This window comes from Arachis ipaensis, chromosome B8 (assembly GCF_059453495.1).
Source record: "Arachis ipaensis isolate K30076 ecotype BB chromosome B8, ASM5945349v1, whole genome shotgun sequence".
NCBI classification, from domain to species: domain Eukaryota; kingdom Viridiplantae; phylum Streptophyta; class Magnoliopsida; order Fabales; family Fabaceae; genus Arachis; species Arachis ipaensis.
In genome coordinates this window covers 77,084,656-77,092,968 of record NC_142443.1, presented here as the reverse complement: position 1 = coordinate 77,092,968, position 8,313 = coordinate 77,084,656, and the positions used below count along the sequence as shown (strand labels likewise).

Sequence of the window (8,313 nt, the reverse complement as noted above, 5' to 3'; positions counted from 1 at the left end):
GTTTATATGATGTCCTGTTTCGCTCATGTAAACTCCTTCTGTGAATGCCCTTTGCTCGTCCAATAGTTATGCCTGTTCTATTTGTCTTCGATGCATCTCATGTATGTGCGCCCCTTGATGTGCTTGGATGTTGATTAGCCTCTGGGTGGATTCTTGTTGCTCGTTTTGCCTTTGTTCCATCCTGTTGAATGTTTCCCCCCATTGTTGTCCTTGACTTAGTTGTTGTTCCATCATTTGCCTTTGCCACTTACCTTGCTGAGTCATCCATCTTGAAAGTGTTTCCTCTTGCTGCCCCATCATCTGTAGTTGAAGCTCTTTCTGTGCTCCTTGGCTTTCCAAATATTGTCTAGACAAGCCATCAATGGCCTCCTGCAATTGGTGCATGTCCAAGGTCTGTTGTGCTTGACCCTCTAAGACTTGTCCTTCCACTACTTGAGGGGCTATTTTCTTCCTTTGCTTCCGCTGAGGCAAAGGGGATGCTACAGCTTTCATCTTTCGTACAGTTATTGGGATGCCTTCCTTTATCCACATGGGGTTCTCATCTTCAAAAACTACCCCAGCTTTCTTGCATATTCGGTAAATAGTGCTGGGGTAACCTAACGTTCCTCTTGAGTCGCTTTTCTCTGCCATTTTTCTAATACCTTCAGCTTTGAGTTCATGAAACTTGATTTCTCCTCCCTTCAGTATACAGTGCACCATTGTGGCTCTCTTGACATTCACCTCCGAGTTGTTTGCAGCTGGGAGATTAGACCTTCTTACTAGCTCAAACCACCCCTTGGCTTCAGGAGTGAGATCTGTTCTCTTGATGAACTTTGGGTTATTTCCCGCACCCATTTCCCAGTCAGCTCCTCGTACACAAATATCTTGCAGAATCTGGTCATAATTGGGGTTGTCCAATCTTGAGTGATAGCTTTCTTCTTCAAATTGTATAGACCGTAGCTTCAATGCCCTCATGACACTCATAGGACCAAAGTCCACCATCTTTCCTCTCACAAAGCTCGTGTAAGACTCATCCTTCTTATCATATCGAACCGCATTTGCATAAAATTCTCTTATGAGATTTACATTCACCTTAATAACCGGGTCAGTGAGGAGCTCCCATCTTCTCCTTTCTATCTTCTCTGTGATTTCGGGGCACTCAGTCTTTGTAACTTGAAATCCCAGCTCATAAATGATTTCCTTATCAACCATCCACCCGTATTGTAATGCATGATGCAAGCTTCTAAATCTCCTTTCATCATATGGGTGTTCTTCCATGGGTTCCTTTCCCTTCCTTCTTTTAGAACCCGAAGACGCCATGAATGATAGTTAATATGTGAAGGTGGTAAGGTTGTAGAGACTTTTGATTGTTTAGAGTTTTATGGCAATGAAGAGAGTGAGGGGAGGAATGTTTATAATCGAATAGAGGGTGTCTTGTACCGAAAGGAAGAGTGGTGAAGGGTGTGTGATGACAATGAAGGGTGGTACGGACAAGGGTCGTTTATATAGAGAAGTTGTGAGAGAATGGAGGGTGTAGATTGATGAAGTGGTCACTTGATGGATGGTTGGGGTTATGCATGGCTAGAAGACAAGGATCATCACTTTATGATGGGGATTGCTCAGTCTTCTAGGGGTGCCATTTTTTCAATGTTGCATGGCAACATTTTCCGATGTATTCCCTTTTTAGAACAAGTGTGTAGCCCCTCCTTTTGTGGTGTCCGAACCTTCTTTGTTTGGTTGTCCAATCTATCCCTTTTAATGCCCCTTTTCTTTTCCTATAAAGACAAACTAAGAAAAGTAAGAAAAGATATTAAAATGACCATATGAACTTTACGGCTAATATTAATAAAAGGGAAGAAAGGATTTGATTATTTATTTATGAATTCCAACTAACTAACTAACTTTTGGTGGGTCCTTATATGCATCTTGGTGGCACCATAGGGTGACACCAAACTTAGTTTGAAGCAATGTGATGAAAAGTTTTGTTCAAAGCTCCCAAGACCAGCATGCATCTTGGTTTGCTTTGAACACCAAACTTGTTCTTCACTATATACTGCATGATAAAGATTTCACCAAGTGTTTGTCAAGTTTGGGTTGAAATTCATAAACATTGGTTTATTCATTATTTTAAAAACATATAAAACATGGGTTGCCTCCCATGAAGCGCTTCTATAGCGTCACTAGCTTGACGTTTTTCCTTCATCAGGGTCGTTGGTAGTGCTTAAAGTCCTCCCCTCTTGCTGTGGACTTATATCCATTGGTTGGATCAATGATCTCCACATGTTCCAGGGAAAGAACTCTGTTGATAGTGAAGACCTTAGGTAACTGAGATGGTACAGTAGGGAGATTATGGGGAATATCTGGGAAGTAAGGTGAGACAACTCTATCCCCTGGAGAGAAGTCTTCCGTAGGGATCTTCTTGTTCCTCCATCTCCTTGGTACCTTCTTTGTTTCTTTTGAGGTTGCCTTCCCCTTGGTGACCTCTTTTTTCCAAGGAGTTGTGATGCTGTCTTCACCTGCCTCTAGAGGTTTAGGTTCCTCTAACTTTTCCTTGAGCTGTGGCAATTGCTGTTTTCCTTGTTTATCTATTAAGGGGATCTCAGAATGAACTGGCTGTGCTTCAGTGCTTGTTTCCTCCTTCAGTGTCTCATTATCATTTGTGCTTAGTTCCTTGTCCTCTTGATCTGTTTCTTGTGAGAGTTTGAACACATTGAAGCTGAGTCGTTCATCATGGATTCTCAATATTAGCTCCCTTTTCTCTACATTGATAAGTGCTCTGGCCGTAGCTAGGAATGGTCTTCCCAATATGATTGGATGAGTGTGACTCTCTTCCATGTCCTGGATGACAAAGTCTGTTGGGAGAAAGTATTTTCCAACCTTTAGCAACACATTTTCCACCACTACTATTGCTTGCTTTTGAGTTTTGTCAGCCAGTCTGATGATTACATCTGTGGGTATTATCTCATTGATATGCAGCCTCTTTGCCAGGGATAAGGGCAGTAAGTTGATGCTGGCCCCCAAATCACATAGTGCTTTATCGAACATAGTTTCACCTATGGTACAAGGGATGTGAAAACTCCCTAGGTCTCTTCTTTTTGTAGGCAACTCAGGTTGAATAAGGGCATTACATTCCTTGTTCATCACTATAGTCTGGCCTTCTTTGAGTGAGCTTTTCCTGGGAAGAAGTTCCTTCATATACTTGATGAATGCAGGCATTTGTTAAATTGCCTTGATGAATGGTATGTTCACATGCAGAGATGCAAACAAGCCTAGGAACCTTGAGTATATTCTTTTTCCCACAACACCATTGAGCAGTTGAGGGAAGGGTGCATAGAGCTTCAGCAGCTCTTGTTGTGATATTTCTGGTTCTTGGCGATCTCTATCCTCCTCCTTTGTTGAGTTGTCTTCAGGTTATTTGCAAAGTTTGCCTTGCTTGTCTTCAGTCTCTTGATCACTCGCAGTAACCATTTTGCAATCTTCCCATCTTACTTTCTTTGCTTCTCCTTTGGGGTTTTTCTCCGTGTCACTTGGGAAGCTATCAGTAGGTTTGGGAATTTTCTCAGCTAAATATCCCACCTGGAATTCCAACTTCCTGATGGTCTCTCCCTGGTTCTTAATATTGGCTCGCACCACCTCTTTGAACACCTTATTTTCTTGAATCTCTTGGCATATTCCTTCAAGTAAGGCATCAATCTTAGAGTGCTTGTCATCAATTGATGAGTGATTCGGAGCAGATGTGCTGTTTTGGTTTTGATAGGTGTGTGAAGAAGTGTTGTTGTGAGGGTGATGAGATGTCCTCTGTGTAAATTACTGGTGAGATGCATTGTTGTTGGAGTTGTAACGTCTCTGGTCTTGGTTTTGATCTTGCTCACTTCTCCACCCAAAGTTTGGGTGGTTTCTCCATCCAGGGTTGTAGGTCTTGAAGTATGGATCATAGTTTTTCCTTGGTGAATTCCCAATGTAGTTGGCCTGCTCCTGACTCCCCTCTGCTTCTTCATTCACTCCTTCTTGTGTTGTTGATGAAGTGGAGATTGCTGCTACTTGGTTCATCTCCATCTTCTTGGTGAGGTCAGCCAGCTGCTGGGTAATGAGCTTGTTTTGGGCCAACAGAGCATCTACATTGTTTAGCTCCATTACTCCTCTTGTGTTCCCTCTTTCGAAAGCATAGAAGTAGTCGTTCTCTGCTACTGTTTCAATAACATCTATGGCTTCCTCAATAGTCTTCTTCTTGTTCAAAGATCCTCCGGATGAATGGTCTACGGCCTTCTTTGACTCATAAGAGAGTCCTTCATAGAAAATGTGCAGCTGCACCCATTCGTTGAACATGTCAGGTGGACACCTCCTTGTTAAGTCCTTGAACCTCTCCCATGCTTCATATAGAGTCTCACCATCTTGTTGCCTGAAAGTTTGAACCTCAGCTCTCAGCCTATTGATTCGTTGAGGAGGGTAAAATCTTGCTAAAAATTTGTCCACCACGTCTTCCCAAGTTGCCAAGCTTTCCCTTGGGAAGGATTCCAGCCACTTGGCTGCTTTATCCCTAAGTGAGAATGGAAATAGGAACAGTCTATAGGCGTCAGGGTGAACACCATTAGACTTCACTGTGTCACATATTCTCAGGAAGGTGGTCAAATGTTGATTGGGGTCTTCTTGAACACCTCCTCCAAACGAACAGTTGTTCTGAACAAGGGTGATGAGCTGTGGTTTAAGTTCAAAGTTGTTGGCATGGATTGTTGGCTTTTGGATACTACTTCCACAATTGCCTGGGTTTGGATTAATGTAAGAGCCCAAAACTCTTCTATCCTCCCCAGCATGATTTGCTCTACCTCCTCCCCCATGGTTGTGATCCTCTTCTTCATGATGGTTTTCCATGTTGTCTTCCATGTTTGTTTCAAAGAATTCCTCTTCTTCCTCAGCACCAACCACTTTCTTTCCTCTTGCCTCCCTCCTTAATCTAAGGAAGGTCCTCTCAGGTTCAGAATCGAAGGAAGTTGAAGCCCCGCTTCTTCTCCCTGTCATACAACCATCAAGTGCAAGCAAGAAAAGATAGGTGCAGAAATATTTGTGTCAGAATTAATGTTAGTTGTGGGTGATGCAATATATCAAACAGTTAGTGGGTTAGCAAACAGAATTGAAAATAACAAAGAAAAACAAAAGAGTAGAGGGGGAAGGGAAGAAGTTTAACTAAAACAAAAAGTAAATCACTCAAACAGAAAATGAAATTCACAAAATAAAAATGCTCAATCTAGTGATCTTCTAATTTAATCATTGTTGATGCACAATCAATCCCCGGCAACGGCGCCATAAACATGATGCGGGTAAAACTTGTCTCTCAACAAATTTCCCTTCGGCAAGTGTACCGAATTTGTCGTGAAGTAAAAACTCAGAATAGAGTGAGGTCAAATCCCACAGGGATTGATTGATCAAGCAACTTTAATTCGAAGAATGTTCTAGTTGAGCGAATCCAGAATTTGGGTTGAGAGTTGCAGAAAATAAAATGGCGAGAATGTAAATAACAGAAAAGTAAATGCTAGAATTAAAGGACTGGAAGTAAATGACTGAAAATAAATTGCAGAATTGTAAATGGGAATGGGGGATTTGCTCATAAAAGTAAATGGCAAAAATTAAAGAGAATGGGTAAGATCAGAGATGGGGAGTTCATTCGGCTTAGGAGATGTTGCAATTCTCCGGATCAAGTTCATTTTCATCTCTTCCTCAATCAATGCACTCATTGATCTCCTTGGCAATCTTAAGTGATTGAATTACAATTTCTCGCAATTCAATCTCTCAAATCTTGATCAATAGCCAATTCCTTGGTCAATTGCTCATGAGAAGAGATGAAGTATGGTCACTGATTATACCACATGCATTTCCCAAATCAAGTATTGAGAGGGTTATAGTCACATACCCATCCAAACCCAATTTGCTCCAGCATGAGAAAGTATTTCTAGCTTGATCTCTTCATTCCTCTTTCAAGGTTCAAAAGAGATCCAAGTTTGAATAGCTTCTCTTCCAAGATAACTACTCAACGGGATGAAGATCGAAAGCTTTCAAGTAAAATCAAGAGAAAAGATAGAAGAAGAATAATGAAAATTAGTATTGATCCATCAAATTACAACAGAGCTCCCTAACCCAATGAAAGGGTTTAGTTGTTCATAGCTCTTGAAAATGAAAACAAAGAAGGAGAATACACCATAAAACTAGAAAATGCAGAGAAGATAAAATACAGAGAGTAGTTCACTTTTTCCAGCCTCCAGTACTCCTTAACAATTCAAAGCTACTCCTATATATACTACTCTTCTCAGCTTCTAGTTTGCTCTTCAAGTCTTGGGCCTTTGGATCTTGAGTTTGAAGCAGTTCTTTTCTTCATTTGGGCTTGGCTTTACTTGCAGAGAGAAAGTGCTAAGTGAGCAGAGACTTTAGCTCAGGGCGTTAGGGGTGTTAACATTTAGTGAAAGTATAAGTTTGAGAACGTTAGTGACACTTAACATTTTCACTAACGTTCCAATGTACCCCTTTGCCTCACGTTAGAGCCCACGTTAACTAGGTTAACGTGGCTTCTAACGTGGCTTTGCCAACCTTCGAGAACGTTAGTGACACTCAACATTGTCACTAACGTTCCAGTGTGCCCCTTTGTGCTTCACGTTAAAGCCCACGTTAACTAGGTTAACGTGACTTCTAACGTGGCTTTGCCAAACTTTGAGAACGTTAGTGACACTCAACATTGTCACTAACGTTCCAATGTGCCCCTAGATCTCACGTTAGAGTCCACGTTAACTAGGTTAACGTGGCTTCTAACGTGGCCATTCTTAGCCATCCCAACGTTAGTGACAATGTTGATTGTCACTAACGTTGGCTCATCATTCATTCCTCATCGTTAGCTTCCACGTTAACTAAGTTAACGTGGCTCCTTGGGGGTTTGTGTGGTTGCTTCCAACGTTAGTGACAATGTTGAGTGTCACTAACGTTGTCGACAACTCTCACTTCTTACGTTAGCTCCCACGTTAACCAAGTTAACGTGGGAGTTAACGTGGTGTGTTGCATCCTTAGGCCAACGTTAGTGACAATGTTGAATGTCACTAACGTTGGCTTTTCTTCCCCCTTTAACGTTAGAGGCCACGTTAACTAGGTTAACGTGGTCTCTAACATGGCCACTCATGAGTGTTTGCCAACGTTAGAGACAATGTTAAGTGTCACTATCGTTGGCTCAACTTCCCTTCTCCACGTTAGAGTGCACGTTAACTTAGTTAACGTGACTCTTAACGTGGGCAATGATGGCTTTGAGAGTGTTATTGGCAATCACTTTTCTCATTAACCTTGCAAGTTACCTCCCTTTCCTTGCTTCCTTTGGTCCTGAAATCAAGCAACAGAGTGCATCAAAGTTCTAGTCCAAGTCATGGGTAATGCAGCATACAATTTGTCACTAAATTCATGCAAAATCCTCATGAAATAATGTAAAATGCACAATGTATGCTTGAAGCAAGGTGTAGGTGAATATCTACCCAAAACTAGCTTATTTCCTAAAGAAATGTATGAAACTACCCTAAAAACAGTAAAGAAAAGGTCAGTGAAACTGGCCAAGATGCCCTGGCATCAAAATCTCAGGGATCCTCTTGCTCGGTTTACCAACTTGCACCTCTAAGTTTCTAATGGAGGACCTTGTTTCATTAATGAAACTATGAATGGTCTTAGAGAGACTGGAAACCAGAGTCACTAAGTCAGAAAGGCTCTGCTTAGAGGTTTCCATGTTCTCTTTGGAAAATGGGAATGGTGGTCTGCTATTGAACCTATTCAGGTTCCTACCACCTTGATTGTTGAAACCTTGCTGAGGCTTCTATTGATCTTTCCATGAAAGATTGAGATGGTTCCTCCATGAAGGGTTGTAAGTGTTCTCATTGGGTTCACCTCCTCCATGGTGGGTTGATTAGTATCATAAGCTTTTTCTTCAGGAGAAGCTTCTTGGGCATTGCCAGCTACAGTTTGCATCCATGTTAAATGTTGAGAGATCATGTTGACCTGTTGGGTCAAGATCTTATTCTGAGCCAAGATAGCATTCAGAGTCTCAACATCATGAACTCTTTTCTTTTGAGAGATTCCATGGTTTACAGGATTTCTTTCAGAAGTGTACATGAACTGGTTGTTAGCAATCATTTCAATGAGTTTTCTGGCTTCTGCAGGTGTTTTCTTCAAGTGGAGAGATCTACCTGCAGAGCTGTCCAATGAAATTTTGGATAATTCAGATAGACCATCATAGAACACGCCTATGATGGACCATTCTGAGAGCATATCAGGAGGACATCTCCTGATCAGTTGCTTGTATCTTTCCCAAGCTTCATA

General features: G+C 41.6%; 1 non-coding gene across 1 annotated transcript; it reads left to right on the top strand.

The window, feature by feature from the left end:
• The first annotated feature begins 4,303 nt into the window (after nucleotides 1-4,303).
• On the top strand, nucleotides 4,304-4,407 carry LOC148548505 (small nucleolar RNA R71). Its single transcript, XR_015898698.1, has one exon. It is a non-coding gene; the product is annotated as a small nucleolar RNA R71 (small nucleolar RNA).
• Nucleotides 4,408-8,313: the final 3,906 nt, after the last annotated feature.